The sequence below is a fragment of the Thermobia domestica genome, chromosome 13 (assembly GCF_964235325.1).
Source record: "Thermobia domestica chromosome 13, izTheDome1.hap1.1, whole genome shotgun sequence".
NCBI lineage: Eukaryota > Metazoa > Arthropoda > Insecta > Zygentoma > Lepismatidae > Thermobia > Thermobia domestica.
The window spans coordinates 87,311,638-87,333,542 of record NC_137466.1 but is presented as its reverse complement, the minus strand read 5'-3'; the positions used below and the strand labels follow the sequence as shown (position 1 = coordinate 87,333,542).

At 33.9% G+C, this 21,905-nt stretch overlaps 1 protein-coding gene and 1 long non-coding RNA gene across 2 annotated transcripts in view; one reads left to right on the top strand and one right to left on the bottom strand.

Annotated features, from left to right (window-relative positions):
- LOC145669230 (uncharacterized) overlaps nucleotides 1-21,905 on the top strand; it is a 400,836-nt gene that overhangs the window by 201,974 nt on the left and 176,957 nt on the right. The gene's annotated exons all lie outside the window — the stretch shown is intronic.
- Nucleotides 1-21,905, bottom strand: part of LOC145669229 (uncharacterized) — a 115,512-nt gene that overhangs the window by 51,494 nt on the left and 42,113 nt on the right. The window contains exon 2 of the long non-coding RNA XR_014128170.1: nucleotides 14,012-14,065. This is a non-coding gene — a long non-coding RNA (uncharacterized LOC145669229). The remainder of the gene's footprint in view (nucleotides 1-14,011; nucleotides 14,066-21,905) is intronic.

Genomic DNA, 21,905 nt, shown 5'->3' with positions numbered 1-21,905 from the left:
CGACAATAAAGTTTTTCACATAATTTTTGCTCTATCCCATCATTTTACTGTAAAATAAACAAAATAAATTATTAAGGAAGTGTCAACGAGCGCCTGCTTCTTATACAGCCCAAATCTCACGGAAATGCAGTTGGTTCCAGACAAGGATTTCGTATCAAAAAGTTTGAAAGATCATAAAACTGAGAACCTAGGTTTATTGATTATTATGTTTATATAGTAGGATACACACTATGACATTCCGCTGTTAAGGTTCGGTCAAGAACTGATTCAATCTGAATACATGTTATTATAAAAGTACAAAACAACAATCGTAAAAAATATGTTTGAAAACACGCTTTTGTGAAGTGCACAGGAAAGGAGATTTTTGGCAGGGTAAAATGAAGTTAGTTTCAACTCAGTTTGTTCGTTTTACCACACCAAATTATTTCTTCTTTTGGTGCATTTTATAAATGCATTGTTTTATTTTTTTCAATGGTTATTATTACGTCATTAGCATCATCTGTAAGCAAGACTTATCTGGTCTGGAGATCACAACGTACCTTATCCAATGACAAACAATAACGCTTCTTATTATTTGTGGAGCCATATTCCAAGAAGTTAATCAAAATGACACCACACTCATCCCAGAAAAAGGAAGTCATAATTTTCTGGTCTGATTTAGAAAGGTCAAATTTTTAAACTGTTGCAACCAACATTAAATACTGGTGCGGTCGAATGTGCGATCCTCATAAACGGGAAGCAACCTCTTATAGGTTGATGTGGCTAATTCATCACCAGTTTTGACCAGAAATTCCATTATCGAGCGTTGTCGGGTCCTGATGTCTACTTCAGTGTCTATTGTAGTTTACTTGTGAACAATAGGAAAAAACTATTACCTCTATTTTGAAGCCAAAAAATTTCATCACCATATTGCAGCTAATAGAAATATTAAATCCATCTGTGCAAAATTTATAGAATAACCTTTGTATTTCTACGTAAAATGTTACTGTGGTTAATAAGAAGCACCAGTCAAGAGGGAATTGCAGAAAGTTTAAGAAATATAGTTTGGTAAGTGTGTGTGATATGTACATGCAAAACATTTTTTATTACTGAATTCAGTTATTTATTTAAAGACATTTATTTATTATATCAAATATTTATTACGTTATCATTATTATTTGAGGTATAATTATGTCACTTGTTGTAAGAGTTTGTATAATTGATATTTTTTTTATCATTTAGGCTATAAAGAGGATATTTAAAAAGTTCTTTCATTTACCCCGATAAAGTCATTATATATTTAAATAATATTACGATGTTTCTTTGGTTGAGCTTATATCTCTGTTCTGTTACTTTACTCACATATTGTAAAGTACTCTATTACATTAATGTCCTTACTGCTGATGGCATACTAAATACTTTACGTGTGTGGATTTTGTGGACTTCGTTCCGGATCCATTGCCCGAACGGTGATGTGCTGGACCTATTTGATAGGATAGTTCATGTTCAACAGTTAAATGGTAGGATTGTATTTTTCAGAATAGCTCCATTTATAACAGTATTGCATTGTCATAAATTATGTATTTAATGTTATAAAGTTGTAATGTATCACTTTATTTTTATGATATAAGTATGCAAAATATATTTAAAAACAATTTTTGATTTCATAGGGCCGCGGAGAGATAGTAGTTCATCCCTGGGGTCCGCGAGATAAGAAAGATTGAGAAACGCTGATTTAATTTATTAAAGTTTTACAGTCCAACATGTATTAGTTTAACTATAATACAGTGTTTTACAATTGTAGTTGGACACAATGTAATATGATTTTCTTCTATGGGTTTCATTTGTATTGTTCCACAAATAGATGTGAGAATTAAGCTTGTAATCAAGTTAGTGAAATTGCTAACTTAATAGGTTTTATTGTATTTTGTTTGACTAAAAGGATCACCTTGAGTCTGTTGATATTCAGTTCAACATCTCCACCTGAAGGAAGGAAGTAAAAGCGTCTATTGGTATGCACAAGGATGTAAACGTGTTTGTATACAAGCATCGCTTCCTGAAAGCTTCTCAGTAAAACTGAAAACGAGGAAAGTTAGATTTCCTTCACTCTAAGGGTTATAGTGTATGAAAATGTCCAGTTTTTTTTCTTTTCTGCCTTAATACCAGGAAACTTATAAATTTGTACAAGTATCATCAAATGTGAGTGGCCATCTAAATAGTTTCTTTCCCACGAGTGACCACAATGAGGTTAATAATTCAAAGAACATTATTGAAATTTTACAAGGGAATCGGTAAAAGAATTAATTGACATAATTAAAAACGTAAGTAGCTAAAACAATTTGTATACAAAGACATAATTTATTAAAGAAAAATGTTTTAGCCAAAGTTAATCCTTGAGGGAGAAGGATAAAACTTTGAAGATCAGAATCATTGAGAAGATTAAACAATGAACTGAAATCTTTCAGTTTAACGTCCCACGATTATGTCCTTTAATACAAGGGAAACGAATGATTAAGACAAGTGAATGAAAGGATTGGTGGAATTAGAGTGGGGGAGGAAACAGGAGTACCCCAAGAAAACCCACGGGCATCACAAACTTATCTTCTCAGAGATCAAACAAGAGGCCCCACGCACCAAAGGTTAGCATTCTACCATTATTCCATCGTGCTCTCTCCCATTGTGAAGATTAAAATGTTTCATCCAGTGGTGGATTTAACAAAAGAATTTCAAGAGTAGGTGATGAACGGAGCAGTTGAGAATTCCTCTTTCCTTGTAAACTTCTGAAATTGAGTTAGTTTATTTCATTACTGTTTGCTTTAACTTTAAGAAAGACTTGTTAATCGCGGAATTAGATTATTTCATATTTTCTGGTGTGTTTACGGTGTTATCTAAGTTTTTCATTAAAAAAAAAACTTTAAACTTTTGTGTTGGCGTTCTCGTGCGAACTTGGGTTATCTACTATCAAACGTGAACTCTGGGTTCGCAAACTATCATATAAGATCAACCATCACAGTATGGGCTGTTGCCCGCCATACTTTCCTGCCTTCAAGAGCTGCATTACATGATCACACCAATTAAAAAAAAAATTAATTAAATATTCAGCTTTGCTAGTGACTGTACTAAAACTTGTTGAATACGGAAGTATATACAGAACGTTAAGCCGTTTATATGTGTCCGATTTTGACGTCTCACCTACCTTAGGACAACAACACGTTACCATTGTCGGTTGCCCTCGATGTGTCTATGTTATTAAATTAGGTAGTCTAAAAAGTATTCCGCCTTTGATTTATTATAATTTGAAAATAACAATATGAAACCGTATGTGCGCCCTTTTGTTCGATGAACTTCTACCATTTTTGCGACAACACCATAGACCAGTTGCTATAGAACTGTGATTTCTGGTTTTAAAAAAAGTGACACGTGGTTTTCACAGACCTCTTTTAAAATAAACTTAACACCATTCAAGAAGTTCTGCAGTGACCAAAACAAGTTTTAGTCTCATACTGAGAAGTTCGTGCTAACGTACCTTGCGCATAAACAGCACAAATTTCTTCACGTACATATGCATCGTTTGGTTTGGGTATAAAGCCTCGCATGGCTAAAATCCCGCCCGGCCAAAACCTCGCCGCCCAAAACGTCGCGGGCCAAAACCTCGCCACCCAAAACCTTGCGGGCCAAAATCTCGCCGGGCCAAAACCTCGCCTTGCCAAAACCTCGCCTTCCAAAACCTCGCGCCCCAAAATATCGCCATACCCTAAATCTCGCCTGACCAAAATGTAAATGTTCCAACAGATGATAAGGATGACGGTATAAAAGGTGCTGTTTCAGAAGAATTATCACGGGTATTTGACCAAGTCCCGCGATACCATATGAAAATTCTATTTCTGTATTAGAGGATTTCAATGTGAAGATAGGGCGACAGAATGTTTTTAAACTGGTTATAGGGAAAGAAAGTGTGCATAAGGAAAGTAATGACAACTAACGAGGTTAGTTTCGTGAACTTTGGAACATCCAAAAACTTAAAATTTTAACAAAAATCTAATAATATTTATGAAAGTATGAATAATATATGAGTTTTTACGACGTCCCTTGATTATGTCCTGTAGGTTAAAGGAGATGTACATGACCAGGATGAAGGAAATGATCGAATAAAGAAAGTGGGAGGAAGCTGGAATAACCCGAGAAAGCCCGCGCACATGATGTTTTGTATCTTCTTCTTCTTCTTCTTCTTCTTCTTCTTCTTATTATTATTATTATTATTATTATTATTATTATTATTATTATTATTATTATTATTATTATTATATTTGTAATGTGAAATTGCATATTAAGAAACTCGTTGGGTAAATTTTAAAGAAAAGTTTCATTCGCGGCGAGGTTTTGGGCACGCGATGTTTTGGATGGCGAGGTTTTGGCTCGGCGAGATTTTGGGCGGCGAGGTTTTAGCAACGCGAAGTTTTGGCCCGGCGAGATTTTGTTCTGCGAGATTTGGGGCGGCGATGTTTCGGCCGCGAGATTTTGTCCGTGTCCCGCATCGTTTACTGCTTTAACGATATACAATTGTAAAATAGAGCGCAGTTTTGCGGAATTTTCATTCATCTTCACGACTCAATACCTCATGTCTTATTATAAGAATTTCAATACATTTTGCCCGTCTACTACCATAGTTTCAACTATCAGCTGTCAAATGACGTCACACGTTCCCGCTGCGACTGAGACTTGGGACGCTACCTCAGCGCAAGCGGCTCAACACTTTTTAGATTACCTGTTATACTATTTTTTGTATTTAGTCAAAAATATGTTTTAAATATTGAATCTGACTATACATTTGCTTTCACTCATTTTTCTCTGAGCTGTATTAGTTACTCCAGTTAGGCTGCAGGCGTTAAGTTCAAATAAATTTATTCTTATGTTGCCTTAACTCGTTAGCTGCCAATGGTGAATTTTGTTGTTCACCGGTAAAGTGCCAAGCGTACTTACATTATTCTTGTTTTGTTCATATTTTTTAAACATAATATTAATATGGAAACATAATCTAAGGCAAGGTATTGAATCCGCGTGCATAAAAATTGGGGGTCCGATCGGACCTACGCACAGTGCGTTGAGCATATGGGAGTAGTGGACAAAAATAAAACAAATCATACTGAAGCTTTTATTACATGTTTATTGTGTCGCAAGACGTTCTTTGCTCACTTAGACTGAAGCAAAGTTATTCTTGAAGTTATCGAACTTGACAACTGTACTCATATAGAAAATAATATCCCGTCCAGGGACGTAAAAAAATTAAGTTAGACATTTAAGGCCTTATGAAGAGTAGTTCTGACGTGTGATTAGTGTCATACTAAAGAGTTCAACTAACATATGTTTCCTGCAGTAGTCAGGCGTTTAGTATGACGCTAAACATACGTCAAAACGACTCTGCATAAAGCCCTTCCTGTTTACGGCACTCGTAAACACGAACCCATACGACTCAAAACTACATAACACTAAAATATAATGAAAAGCAGTTCATGAAATGACTAAATTAGTTCTAGAGTTTTTTTTTTAAAGATCAGCCAGTACCTTCACTGTCTAAGTAATCAAATTCCATAGCGACAGAATTATGAAGTTGGACAGCATTAGAAGCATCAGTCTTGAAATAACTTTCCAGATCCGTATCTGTCCTCCTTTCCTTTGCGTGAATCTGTATCTTGGAGGAGACAATAGGGTCAGATAGAAAAAGTATATGCTTCATTAGGTCTAAATAAGTATTGAAGAGAGAAGTTATAAGATGTAGCATATAGTAACGGAAGACTTTGTGGACGGCTTCTAAAGCTTCTTCCGCAAAACCGACAATCCTTTAACTATTCGTCATTTCTTAGTGTATTTACTTTCACTGAAGATTCTTTGGCAGCAAAGGCAAGCTCCTCTGCCGATTTAGTCGCTACAAGAGGATCTAAGCGCCTTTTCTTTGTTTTTACTGAACACTCTGTGAACTGTTTACTGGTTCTACCGCGAGTAGAGCAAGCTACATCGGTCTGCACGTTGCTGTGATACCGAATAGTTATCACTGTTGAGACATAGTTCGGAAGTGTATATGCACGATCAAACCACTCTTTATTTTTAGCTAGGAAAACCGACGAAACTCTGTGCGACATCCTCCATTTTTTTTTTTTTTTTTTTTTTTTTTTTTTTTTTTTTTTTGCTCAAGGCCATATTAATAACTTACTAAATTTCTCTAAGCTGTTGTACACATGTTCCGTGACGTCTTCAACTTTATAACGACTGCAAATAGCCTGAATAGTTTCCGCTTTCTTCCGACTAGCACTGGTGGTTCTTATCCATCTTTTAAAAATGTCCTTGTTTTTCATGGTGTTTTCTTTCGCAATTTCACTAACTACAGTCAATATTGCGGACACTTGCACACACACTATTGCTGAATCCAAAGGAAATCATTAAAGGAAGATATTCCTGCAGAGATCTCAAGATATGTTTAGGCTTTTTTGAGATATTACAAATATACCAGTAAAAAATGATTACCAATCGTTCGTCGTAAAGGAAAGAATGTACCTGTGCTATAACTGCCCACTAGTGGCAAAAGGTCTCAACTTTCGCTTCGGTCTGAAACACCAGTGCGATCGCTGTGGAGATAATGACTCAGGTCGGTCTAGTATAGTAGTTATGCATGCGAATTCTCATCTGTAAGAGTATCATCTCGACTCGGGTCGGTCTAATGTGGTAACTTTACGCGCGCCCTCTGTGGGCTGACGGGTTGTCATAAGTTTGTGCCTAGGGACTTCTGTCTTGTGAATCATTTGTGCTTCATTCCGTGCTATTTGCAAGTCCGAAGAAAATTGTTCCTTTTCTCATTTTTGTCTATTGGTCGATGCACTGTGCTACGTGTGTATATTTTGTTTATGAGCAAGGGGATAAATTACAGTTGAACTGGCAACTCTGTTAGAAAGTTATTTGTTTATTACTACATGCGCAGAAGTGAAAAGTGTGGATATATTCATCTTGTTTTTAGTGCTAATAAGTAGTATCTTTATGCAATGAAAAACGAAGAAATCCGATCTCATTAGTAATAGCAGTGTAGTGATCTGGACTTTTCTGAAAATTCAGCAAATGACAGGGACACTGACATCTTGTGAAAATAAATTAGAATAAATAATGAATCCATTGTTAAACTTTTTAACATGTCATTGAAAAAGTAACACATAGGTCCGATCGGGTCTACAAAAGCAGCAAATGCTTGTTACTTGGTATTTAGCGCCCCTAGCGGCGTTAATAATCAATATCAAAGACCAAAACCTACAGTGTAAATTTCTCATATATTATGTGTAATAGAAACACAACAGTTCATTAACAGTAGAGACAGGATTTTACAATACAAATACTCTAACGTCAATTCGACGAATTAGAAATTGTGGATCCGATCGGACCTACAAGAACATTTTCTTAGATCACTCCAGTAGGTCCGATCGGACCCACATGACAGCTAACGTGTTAAAGAAAGAAAAAAAAACGATTGAATTTGGTAACTTTGATGTTGCTAACAGATGCGAATTTAAGACGGATTTCCAGTAACTACCAGGTTTACAAATGTTTGCTCAAAAATAGCTTTGATTGCATGGTCACTACGGAGGAAAGGGATGTCGCTGTCAATTAATGGGCTTGGAGAGAACTTGTTACGAAGAGATAGACAAATCTCCAATTATGGTACTGAAGCTGTTCTAGCACTGATGGAAAAAAAACAATAAAAAATATTGACTGTTCTTATGTGTTATTCCCCTTCAATTCCTGATCCACACGAGTTGATCAATTTGAACAAATGAGAGTTAACCAACAACTACAGGTTCACTGCACCAAGTTTTTCACAGAATTGGATTCTTTCTCTCAGTTTCCGAGACAACGGACAAGGAAGAACCTTGACTTTAACTCCTATTTTTAACTCTAATTTTTGCCTACAATTTTGGGGAAAAAATCGTGTATAAGTTCCAATCAGCCTAAAAGTACTTTTAAGTCTTAGTCGCGTGAAAACAGCTTAAAATGTGAACACTGCTTCTACACTTCCACATAACTTTTTTTTTTAATTATTTTACTCGTATTTTAACGCGAACAGATTCTCTTTGAAAGTATCAGCAACCGTGGACTTACTAACTACAGTTTAATTGAACAACATATAATGTTAAGTCAACTATACTGATTACGTCAGGTTTGAAGTAAACATGTGTCAAAATTAAGTTGTGCTATGTTGCTAAATGTTCTCATTTCTTATAATTCGTATTAACAAGCTACGTAGTTAATTTTGATGATAGTTGTGAAGACAAAAAAAAAAAAAAAAAAAAAAAGTTGCTGGTTATATGCAGGCGAGAATAGCTTGATTTTTAAGTTATAAACAAATTACTTCAGCTTATTGGTCTTCATTCTTCTACAAATAACCAAACTTCTTTGAAGAAGTGGGTAAGGAAGTAGAGCGGACTTGAGGAATAGGAACCCCTTAAAATTTCGATGCTCAACGCTCCGTTGGCGTGAGGGTATTATGGTGGGTGACCTCCAACATATCCACTCTACCCTACCTCTGTTACATGAAATGATGTTTCTTATTTAACGTCCTACGCTTACCCTGTATGCTAAAGGAAACGAATGATTAATGATAGCGAATCATGAAAATTTGGTGGAATGAGAATGTGAAAGTAAACGGGAGAACCTTGAAAAAAACCTCAGATGCGATGTTGTCCACCACAAACGCATATGTACTAGGATTGGATCATGGATATTTTGCATCAGAGTCAACGCTTTATCACTTAGCCACTGTGACCCCTCTATGGTTATGGCTTTGGTTAGAATGGTTGTTTTCCTAAAAAAAAATCTATTATTATTCTCATACGCTTTTTGTTATTAACTTGTTTAAAGATTTGAAATTGCCCGAATGAACCCCTCCTTTTGTGAGCACAGGTCCGAGATAATTGAGAGTTGATTGATTTTGTAATGTATGAACATATGAGAGCAACTTTCGTACACTTCTTTTATTTTCTCTTTCTTTTTCTCTCTTATGTGGGGGTCGACGTTCCTGATGAATCTTCTCCATCCGGAACTCTTCCCATGTTATTATACATTTTTCGTCCTGAAGTTATTCTCAACCATACTCATCTATTTCCTTCTGTGAGAGAGCGCAACTCTTTCACACTATACCAGAAAAGTGATTCGTGAGAGTGGAGGCACACCTGCCAGAAAGAGGAAAAATCAGTGTAGCCAATTAAAACTTCAATTTATTCCAGTCAGGAATAACGACTTTAGTTTTGGGGAAAGGTTTTAATTATCTTGTATATAATCATAATCATCGTAAATAGATTGTATAATTTACGTCATGATGGCCTGTGGCCTATTTTTATCTTGATAGTCTTTTTCTCTCACTTCCTCATTTTCCTTCTATCATACTATCTATCATATCATTTACAATACATTTTTTTAAACAAAGAATGTTCTTTCCAGTTTTATTTCTTTTTAAAGCAATTACGTTCAATATTGTTCTCTTTTTCTTTCTTCCTAATAGTTTCTCATTTATTTTGTTTTCGAGCCAGCTAATTCTCTACTTTTTTTTTATCCTGCTCACATTTCTAAAACCTCTAACCGATTGCTGTCGATTTTTCGTAATATTCATGCTTCTACTTCGTGAATATAATATCCCGTTGCCACAATTCTTTATTCAACCACCCACAAATACGATATTTTTTCATAAAAAAAATATTTCGCCAATGTTGAGCTACATTCTTTTCTGTAAACTTTTCTGGTGTAGTTTTATACTAAATTCCGATATATAGTATATTTCCAAATCTAAGACAATTTTTGTATTGTTTTTTTTTTTTTTAAAACTCAATGTCGTACCCAAAAGTACTGGATCTTTTTGTTTTCGCGACATATGGTGAATGACTGAGGGCGACCTTCTGTGGGAAGAAAATCAAGTTCACAATGACATTGAAGATTCACTGGACCCTTCCAGTGAGGAAGATTAACAGAAATCTGTATCTAATTCGAATTTTAGTGTAGTTTTATAGTATGTTCGGAAAATATGCCTAGTATATGGTAGATGTTGTCTTTTTTCGAATCCTACTTCTTTTTCAACGAACTTAAGGAGTTCGTTACTGAATTCTCTATAGCATGTGTGCGTGTGTTTGTTATTTGCGATTTTTCAATTTTGAGCCCTCTATTTGCAAGAGCATCAAAATTTATCTGAGAAAGTGATTGAATTTTTCGCGTCACTCTTACCGTTTCCGAGATATTGGCCAAAAATGTTCCGATTTCGGGAGATTTAAGGAGCCATATCTCGGGAACCATATTGGTTTTAATCAATACGTAAGAGGAAGATGAGTTTTGGTACCAAATAGTAACCGTTGGCCACTAGCCAATTGGCGGCCATTCCCCAGATATTGGCCAAAAAGTTCGGATTTCGGGAGATTCAATGAGTCATTTATCGGGGACTGTAAATCATAGAGATATGATATTTTTCAAATTTTTTTTTTTAATTTTGAGCCCTCCATTTTGAGCATATGTCTTGTAAAACGTAGAACGTTTTAACAGGTTTCCTTCTTTGTATAAACTAAACAGTTTCTTATCATTCCCGATTACACGGTCCCAGAAGTCTTGTGGCTCGTTGATGTGCGTCCGTGCGATATGCGCATCTATTAGTTTGACCTACAAAGCAGAACAAATAATATGAGTGCAGTTACATGTTTCTGCACTGCATTCCAGTCCTAAAGTTGTTTTTAGGTTTGTTGCAACAGCGAACGGGTTCGCTGCATTAGCTTCAATAATCAAAACATTTTTGTCTTCCGTTGTCACTTGCAGTCTACTCAGTTTCGCATTAGTTTGCAATACCTGTTTCACTTCTGGTTCGAATCATTCAATTCACTATCTCATTGTTTTACTGTCTAGGCTCATGGCTCGAGCAACTTGGTTTTTGGCATTCCGGCTTCCCATATGCAATTATTCTTCCTCTAGTTATAAGAGACAAATAGCCTACATCTTTGTGTATATATATATATATATATATATATATATATATATATATATATATATATATATATATATATATGAGTTCGTTCTGGCAATGCTCTTGAAGCATTCGCGCAACTAGTCTTTAATAGATTTCTTTTTGGATTGAGAATTATACAGTACTTTGAGTAGACAAACATTTTTATTGAAATATCTATCATTGTGTAATTACTACGTAGTAAATGTCTACGCTAAATAAGGATGACACTATCTTGTGCTTCCTCTTTCCATTATCATAACTCCCTGCTGGTCTTTTGTTGACTTCGTGCAAGTGAGTGACACATTCTTATCTTCTGAAAAAATAGCTCCGATGTACCATTCAGTGTATACACGTCCAATGATTAAAAAGAAACACGAAAAACTAAATATTCTACTCTTTCTGGTTCTAAAAACAACAATCGTAATTATTTTGGTGCTCAAAGAAGAAGTTAGGTGTTTTCTGTTGATTTGATTCGTTTTGCTGTTCGAAAGATGGTTACTCTGTTACATTGGTGATTAATCTGTTATTAAATCACTCTATGATGTATTATTTTGAAGTGTTGTGTGTTTCTTTCTTTTTTGCGCTTTTAATGATGTGTAATCTAGATTTTGTCAATACTGAAAATTAATCCTTAACGCTCCATTTTTATGGCATGGAAATAGTCTTTAACCATTTATTTATTTATTGGAGCTTTCTTTTTTAAAAATTTCCAAAGTGTGTACAATATACTGAAAATAGGGGAGTTATAAAAATAAAATTTATTTAGTACTCCTTTTGAGCATATTCTTTACACTTAATTTAAATCTATCTTTGAAACACTACAGAAGAAACTTTGATTATCTCAAAATACATAATTCGCCAGATATTATTTCCAACCACAAATTGTGGATCTCTGTAAATCACCAGTATCACCATTTAATATGTCCTATTCTGGTTCATTTTCTTAATCTGTATTTCCTTTGCTACCTTCCATATCATTTGGGGTAACTTCATGATCATTTTCCTTAGTGAAATCTTTCCAAATCACTTAGAGCTAAAAGACCTGTTATCTCATCACCCTTCGGCGTTTTTCTTCTTGCTATTGTAACCGAGAATCATCAGTCAAATAAAGTTCTAGTTGTTGCGCCTTATTCTTCTAAAGTTTCTAGTTGTTTAAATCAATAGTACTCCATCTTTTTCTTCTAAACTTTCTAGTTGTTTATATCTATAGTATTCAACCTTTTCTTCTAAAGTTTATAGTTGTTTATATCTATAGTATTTAACTTTTTCATCTAGTTTCTAGTTGTTCATATCTATAGTATTCAACCTTTCCTTCTAAAGTTTCTAGTTTTTTTTAAATCAATAGTATTTCATCTTTTTCTTCTAAACTTTCTAGTTGTTTATATCTATAGTATTCAACCTTTTCTTCCAGTTTCTAGTTGTTTATATATATTGTTTTCAACCTTTTCATCTAAAGTTTCTAGTTGTTTAAGTCAATAGCATTCCATCTTTTACTTCTAAACTTTCTAGTTGTTTAAATAAGTGTTATTCAATCTTTTCTATAAAGTTTCTAAAGCTTTTAGTTGTTTATATCTATAGTATTCAACCTTTTCTTCTAAAGTTTCTAGTTGTTTATATCTATAGTATTCAACCTTTTCTTCCAGTTTCTAGTTGTTTATATATACTGTTTTCAACCTTTTCATCTAAAGTTTCTAGTTGTTTAAGTCAATAGTATTTCATCTTTTTCTTCTAAACGTTCTAGTTGTTTATATCTATAGTATTCAACCTTTTCTTCTAAAGTTTCTAGTTGTTTATATATACAGTATTCAACCTTTTCTTCTAAAGTTTCTAGTTGTTTAAATCAATAGCATTCCATCTTTTTCTTCTAAACGTTTTAGTTGTTTATATCTATAGTATTCAATCTTTTCTACTAAAGTTTCTAGTTGTTTAAATCAATAGTATTTCATCTTTTTCTTCTAAACGTTCTAGTTGTTTATATCTATAGTATTCAACCTTTTCTTCTAAAGTTTCTAGTTGTTTATATCTATAGTATTCAACCTTTTCTTCTAGTTTCTAGTTGTTTATATCTATAGTATTCAACCTTTCCTTCTAAAGTTTCTAGTTTTTTTTAAATCAATAGTATTTTATCTTTTTCTTCTAAACTTTCTAGTTGCTTATATCTATAGTATTCAACCTTTTCTTCTAGTTTCTAGTTGTTTATATCTATAGTATTCAACCTTTTCTTCTAAAGTTTCTAGTTGTTTATATCTATAATATTCAACCTATTCTTCTAAAGTTTCTAGTTGTTTATATCTATAGTATTCAACCTTTTCTTCTAAACTTTCTAGTTGTTTATATCTATAGTATTCAACCTTTCCTTCTAAAGTTTCTAGTTTTTTAAATCAATAGTATTTCACCTTTTTCTTCTATACTTTCTAGTTGTTTATATCTATAGTATTCAATCTTTTCTACTAAAGTTTCTAGTTGTTTAAATCAATAGTATTCCATCTTTCTTGTTCTAAACTTTCTAGTTGTTTAAATATATGTTATTCAATCTTTTCTTCTAAATTTCCTAGTTGTTTAAGTAAACGGTATTCAATCTTTTCTTCTAAACTTTCTAGTTGCTTAAATAAGTGGCATCAACCATTTTATTTTAAACTTTCTACGTGTTTAAATCTGTGTTAACCAACCATATTTTCCTAAACTTTCTAACAGTTTAAATCAGTGGTATTCAATTTTTATTTCTTCTAAACTTTCTAGTTGTTTATATCTCAATGGTATTCAATCTTTTTTCATCTAAACTTCCTAGTTATTTGTATCAGTGTTATTCGACCTTATGTTTGTATAGCTCTACCAACATATACTTTCACATTCAATCGTGCATCCCTACTTTAAACTATACTTAATTCAAATTATTGGTAATTATATGGAAAACTAATTATAAAATTTTTCTTCCCTGATTAAATAACTAATTTTACTATAAACAGAAGGATCATTCTGTATACTTAATATAACTATGTCATTTTAAATTTTACATACCCCTTATGTAGTCATCTTGAATATTCCACGTTTGATGCCACTGGTTTAAATCACCTAAAAATATATATTTTCTTCTCATTATTTTTCTCCCATGAGAGTTCATATTTAGAAAAATGGAAGATGTTTGAACATACCTTCAGTACGGAAAAGCAATTGAACACATGATATTCTATCTATTGATCTAGTGAGAATAACATATGAAAGATTGTTTTTTTTAAAAAAAAAAAGAACGAAATACAGTATTAATTGAACTAGGAACGTTTTTTTATCCTAAGAAATATTGACGGGGGTGTTAAATAAAGATTGTGATGGAAAACTCAGACGAGACTTGTGTAGGAATAAGAGCTGGAACAGGAGAAGTACCGAACCAAAATATGATTGGCAGAAAAGATAGAGGTGAATATCGCTTGTTACTAATAGTTTAGAATATTGAACTTAGAAGAAACATGGGGAAAATATCTACATACTGGGAACGGATTTAGGAGTAGTAGAGAGAACAGTGAAATGTATTCACTTTGAAAATCTAAATTATAATCGGAAATAAATTTAAATCAACTTCGAAAACTCAAAGAGTAAGTGTGAAAAATAAATGTTAAATAGACAAAAGCGATGGTAACTATTAAAAGGAAATGTGTTAACTATGGAAGCTGAAGAGAAAAAAAGTAGAATAGATCATTAGTTTTGGCTAAGTGTTTACTATTATTGATGAAAATATGGAATGATAAGAGGAACTGCGAAAAAAGCATTTAAGAATAAGAATAGAATACTTTAAGAAACTGAAAGTGACCTATCAAATGTTTCGTGTGGATTATTGTGTTACATCAACATTAATACTGCGAAAAAAGATTCTTTAACATCCCATGGTTCTGCTCCAAGTCTAAGGAAGATAATGGTGGTGATGATGATAATGAACACAATAGTGGAACGAAAAGTTGGAAGATTCTCAAGGAAACCCACGCATGTGTATTTGTCCACCAAAGCCCACTCGGAGCTGCCTGGGATAGAACCACGAAACCTAGAAACAAGAGACAAGCATTCTACAATTGAGCCACCACGAACTTCTCGAAAAAGATATGAAAACTCAATATAAAAGAAGCGTTCAAAATATATAAGCATTCAAAATATAGATATGATAATTGATAAGGAAAATATTTGGTGTTCTAGAAAGTTGACGAAACAGAAGAATCTTAAAAAAAATTGCAGGATGTAATGAAAGGGTGAGGTTAGGTTTACATTGAAATTGTATCACCCGAACGTGACGTAATGTCACGTGGTACTATCATAGGGCAAAAGTTGAAGGAAAAAAGTCTAAAAAGGTAAACAGAAACCGTAGAGTGTACAAATTTCTTAATTTGTTGAATGTTACTTATGAATGCCAGAAGGATGACTATTAAATTTGCTCCCTCTGTTGGTGTAGTGAGTAGCGCTCGCGCCTATAGTGAATGAGATTCCGGGTTTGGTTTCCGATTGAAAAACATTGAACGGATTCCACCTTAGGTTATAGGTTCCCATCTCATCTAGTCTCGCTGCTGAATAGAGACACCAAACTTCAGTAACCAAATCAAACTAATTAATTTTGCTATGCCAAACATTCTTTGTTAAGTTTCCACGACAGAAGTCTGTCACCAGACCAGACCGACTTCGGAACAATACAAATATCATAAAGGCATAACATTCAAATATAAATATAATTAATAATATAGGAGGAGCAGAATCTAACCTTTAAACACTAGAAATGAACTTACTTAACATTTGAAGTACACTACTCTATTCTCTGAAACTCTAAGACAGTTTACCATATTTTTATACTATAGAAAACATATTAAGTAGTTCTTTCTTTAAAATGGAGTTTTAAAAAACAGCGATTATGAAGTTTTGTGGTTATCCATCTGAAGTGTTAAGTGGCATTAGCAAAAAGACAAAGAAGCAAGGTAAAGAAAAGAGCGTTGCAATTGTCCTATCAACTCGCTTATTGGCTGTGTTAATATCTGAAGACCTTGTTTTACCACCGCCACCATTGTAATCCCTGTCTCCTCAATGGAGGGTGGGAGGTAATACTGTTATCTTTCCATTTAACGTGAAGATGAGCTTGGAAACAGGACTGAAATAACCTTAGGAAAGAGCTTTTCAATCTGTGACACAAAAGCAACACGAAAAAAAGAAGAGGACGGCTTTGCACGAAATTAATAACTTATCTTGCTTAAGGCAACACCAAGAAGAAGGTTTCTCATGACAACAAGACAAATTTCTCAGGTTAACAGCTTAAGAAGGTTTACCAAATCGTTGTACTCTTCTAACGTTTTAACCTCAAGATTTTTATTTATATTTTTTATATAAATCCTGCAAGTATACATTTGTTTTTTGGGTACGCAAAGTACACAGTGACGTCTAGTAGACCCTGAAGTAGGAAAAGTTCACCCCAGGGTTTCTTTTTATTTTGCTCCACAGAAGTGGATATATTTGTGCAAGGCTAAAGAAAAAAAAACATGTTTCTTATAGCTTGATGTTTTACCTTCATGCAGTGAAAGATAGAAGGAAATTGTATGAATACCAGAACAGTTTTTGTTGCCAAAGTCATTTTTTCCCTTGATACTAGAACAAACATTTTAAAAGATTTAATACACAGAAATTGTGGATTACTTTTTCGGAAGCTGAGACTGGGAATTGAAATTACATCAAGTCTCGTTTCCCAGTAAGTTAAAATTAATTTACACTATATATTTAAAATGTGGTCGAGCCCCCACAAACTAATGTGGTAAGTTGGAGGGTTGATTGCATTTTACTGATCTTTAGAATCTTAAATTTCAACCCATGTATTGTTTTACATCCAAGTATCTAAACTCAGAATGCACCCTCTACTAAAAAATATACCACCTTTTAACCAGATCTTTATCTTGAACCGAGAAATTCATCCGACATTGATTTCTTCTTATTTTAAATGAATATAGAGTTTGTCGAAAGACTTTAATGAAAGAAAACATTTAACCAGGTTACTGCTAAATTTAATTATTAATCAGAAGTTTAATACATATTACAAGAAAACAGAATACAAGTTTCCTGCACCCGTACAGATACCGCAGGAGCTCAAACTGGTTGTGACGTTAGTACTAAACTTAATTATACATCTCAAATTTAATACTTAATACAATGAAACACAATACAGTTTCCTGCATTTGTACAGTTAGCTGAAGGTTGTTAAAGTAATTCAAATTTTCTTCTAAAACTATAGCCGGAGAACAGGATTTGCAGCTATACGAGGTCTTCCGGATCTTCCCTTGTGCACATCACAAATGATACCACGCATCTCAAACTTGTCACAAAGCTGTGTAATTGTCAAGCGTCTATGAAGTTCTGTTTCAAACTCATGCCTTCATTGATGTTGAACTACAGTGACCCTCCTCCTTCAATCCTCCTCACTAACTTCTAAGTTTTATACCGTCTTGATTTCACCTTATCTTCACGCCGCTTATATATATTAATTCTTTTGAAATTAGACTTACAGTTTAACAACGTCCCGTGTACAATTAATAGCAAACGCCCATACTTATCCCTTATTTGCTCTTTTTCTTTTTTTAATAAATAACTTCAGAACAAAAGGGCTATTTCGAGGGTAATTTGAAATAATGTATTATTTACGTTTAAGGAAACTGCATTCAAATTGATCCTTATGTTCCAGCAGCTAGAGACAGAAAGGTATCGTGTGTATTTTTACTAGAGGAAGTACTGTACAATACTGTAGTATATTACTGACTCCGTGGGGAAAAGTAACTTTGTTCTTGATTGAACGGTCTATAAAGAAAAAATCAACGGAGAAAATGTATTTAAAAAAATAATGTTCTTGAAAAATATCAACTTCTATAAATATCTTCTTAATTTTAAACTACTGACGATGTAATTTGTCGGAAACAAGAAGGTATTATTTTCCAAAGCATGATCAGATTTGTCATTAGAAATCTATTTTTAGTATTATTCTCTTACCATATATTTTTCTTTTATTTATTATGAACAATGTTGATCGGAACGTTCGCAGTCACTGGAGCTGTCACTTTTAATATAGCAGTTCTTTTTTTTTTCACTCTACGAAAACCAAGAATAGATACACGGTGGGGATATAGAAAAGCAGAGAAATAGATTTTTATGAGCTCCATAGCTTCTGGTTTCCAATATCAGAACCTTTTCTACATCCAGTCAATGACTTGTCATGACAGATGCAATTCCCTGGAGGAACTGACACTCGATCCTCAGGGAATATATCGAAATAAGGCAATTCGAGAGATCGATACTCAACTGGATTAAGGCAAAGAATGAGAGCAGATGGGAGGAATTCTCGTATTTTCAAGAGGGAGAGAACCTAGCTGGTTGCATTTCCAATAATTCTGCTAAAGACACGCTTAAGAATCATTGCAAGTGAAGGGAAGAAATTGTTGGAGATGTTTCTTTCTCTTTTGCAGAAAGAATCTCAACAAGAACAATTGTACCTCAAGAACTATTCTTGTCTTTCAGCTTTGTAAGACGAAACGAGAAAAAACAGCTGCATATATTTTTTATTGGACTTTTCACTACTACTGGAAAGGGTTAAGAAGGAACTCCTTTATCGTAGTAGAAAAACGTAATCAAACATAATTATATTGGTCTCAGTGAAAGGAGATAACTATATCATGCAATTGGAATACTTTGGACATAATCCCCGAAACAGATAAATTCCGTAGTTTTAAGTAGGTTTTGTTTAGCCTTATTAGCGAATTTTGATATGTAAACTTTACCAAGAGGACTTTTGGTGAATTGTTAAAATTCTCTCTTCCAACTCAGGAGATCCCGATACGAATTCTACCGCCATTCTGACAGTTTTTAGATACTTCCTTAGTCCTATTAGTCGAATGCTAAGATGGTATGTTTGAAAATAGGTCAATAAGCGGCTTATAAAATCCCTAATTAATGCTAATCTATGTTAATTGCTTAATTGTTCAAGAGTAAAATATGTAGTTTAAGAGACTATCTGGAGCTAACGGATAAATTTAATAAATAGGAGAGCTAGGAAAAGTCGTTCCTTCTTATGAGTAAAACATATTTTCTCTTTCTTTAGAATTCAAATGTGGAGTAGCTAATTTGTTGAATTACTTCTTTATTTCGAGGCTATGTGAAACGTGGGCCTAACACAGGATATGAGTATGATTTCATTGTGTCAATTTGGTTGGATGATTTGGAAAATGAAATGTTTATGTTTTACGTCCCATGGTTATGCCGGCTAGGCTAAAGGAGACGGTGATGATGAGAAATGAATGGAAAAGTTGGAACAAAGAAAGTGAGAGGAAACGGGAGAACCCCGAGAAAACCCACGCACACGGTGTTTGTCCACCACAAAGCTCACTTGGCGCGAGCGGAGATCGAACCAAGGACCCCATGCACCAGAAGTGAACGATCTACCACTGAGCCACCGTGTCCCCTTGGATGATTTCGAGTTTTAGCGTCTCATTCAGCACCGAGGGTATATGAAACGTGAATCTACAATTTAACGTGGGATCCAAACCGCATGAGGATAGACCGGGAATCAAACCCAGGTCCTTCGCACAATACGCGTATATGCTTAACATATAGGCACGAGGGAGTTTACTTTCATTGGGAATCGGACCCACATTTAATACACGAAGAGTACATAATAAGAAATTTTGATAGCTCAGTAAGATATCATCACAAAATTTACTTTTATACATTCGTTCGTATTAAGAATTCGAGTTTTCATTTAATATACAGGTATTGCGTTTGTAATTACGTAGTTTCACTGTCGCATTGCTATTAGTTGTAATTTTATTAAGCTCTTCGAACATTTTGTATTTGCATCACGTTAGGAAGTACTAACTAGTGAGACGGAGAGTACTTGTGTTTATGTTTAAATATTATCAACATAAGATACGAACATTTAGTATCTACCAATACACACATTTATAGATTGTTACTTTGTTTCTTTACTATGACTAATACAGTAGGCCTATAGAAACAAGAATATTGCGAATGATCCAGAAAAATGGATCAAATGATATCGATTTTGGTCAAGAATTTTAAGAATGATAAAAAAATGCATCAAGAGATTGCGATCTTGGCCAATAATTGTTTTTTTGGATCAGAGGCCAGAAAATTTTTTTGAACGGGTCCTAAATCGAGTTTTCGTATTTTTTACAGAATAAGCACTTCAGACTGAGTTAAGCGATAGTTTGGGTTTGGTTACACTATATGTAGTTCTCCAGATATAAGGTGTACAAGAAAATTTTTGATTGAAATATATTGGAGTTTTTTTGATGAGGGGCAACACAATTTTTGAATCTAAATCGAGATTTCTTTTTTACGGAGTAAACACATCATACCGAGTTAAGTGATGATTTGGATTTGGATATACTATATGTAGTTCACCATATATAAGGCTTACAAGAAAATTTTTGCCTGAATATATTGGATCTTTTGATCTACCAAATTATTCTGAATTTATAACAACATTACATCTACACCGTTTTGTTCTCATAAAACGGATCATTGAAATGAATGTTAATCAAGTTAATGTAAGATCAGCTTTCTCGTAGGGATTTACAATATTTTGAAGTAATTATTATTCTCAAACACCGGTACCGAAAAGTCTTACCGATCGACATATGTATCTAATGTTCATACTTCTATATTTTTGTGGTATTACAATGTTATCACAGACTGAAATACTTCTGCGATTCGATGAATACAATGACAGAAATTGGTAAATAATGAACATAAATCGCAAGTTTAGTGCAACATGCAATTTACAAAATTACTTTCGAAACGAAAGTGAATCTTTTAGTTTTACGTCCTACGATTATGTCCTTTTGAATAAAGAAGATGGATGATTAATGAAAGTGACTGATTATGAAAAATAATAGAAGGAAAGGGAAGAACCCTGAAAAAACTCAGTCCATAAAATGTTGTCCAGCACAAACTTATATGGACTTGGATCGAACTAAAGGTGAATGCATTAGAATATTTGTAAGTAAATCATGATTGGTGAAATCTATGGATCACGGAAAACTTACAAATCTCGATAAAACTTACAGATGGAACGTTATTAATGAATAAACTCTCATGATCTGAGATCGAACTAGGAATTCTTTATACCAGGGGTAAGATTTCTGATCTCTATATCAGTCTTCGAGCCTATTGGTATCGTCGAGTTTTTTAAGCTGGCAATTACAAGACCTGTTTATCACCAGTTCGAATCCCGTTTACAGTATAGAAGTCATATATTTTCATAATTAATTTCTCATGATTTCATTTAGTATAAAAGGTATGACCGTAGGAAGTAAATAGTCAAAACTGAAAATAAATGTAACTTTGCAAACAAAGAGAGAATGATCTTTAGTACTTATACAAGGACATTAATGAATACCGTGTGATTCTGCACACCTAAATACGGGAAAATATTTACACAAACATAGATCATAAACTGCATAGTTTCCGAGCGAGAGGCTGCCAGAAACGGGAGAAAAGCAACTTTTATACGGTGTTTATTTTACAGAGCACTGGTGCTTATTCACTCTATTTTCTCCCAAATGGTTACACTATAGAGATGTAACTTTCATGTTATGACGAACATGTCTCACTTGTCCTCTAAATGATCTTTAGATACATCGATCAGGATTCGTTGCATGTGTACTAGCCAACTCTCCTATGTCGTTATGTAACCAGGAATAACATTAAAACTTTTCCGCCATGTAGAATCCGCTTGCAACGATGACTTGCTGACAACTAATTCATGTATGCTGGTAATGCCTCCTTCAGTGACTTTTGGGAAAGCCCTTGCGCAGTCATTGCACATATTTACCATTTGCAATTTTGGATAGAACAGGGTAATTTTTCTAATAATATGAATATCTGGGCC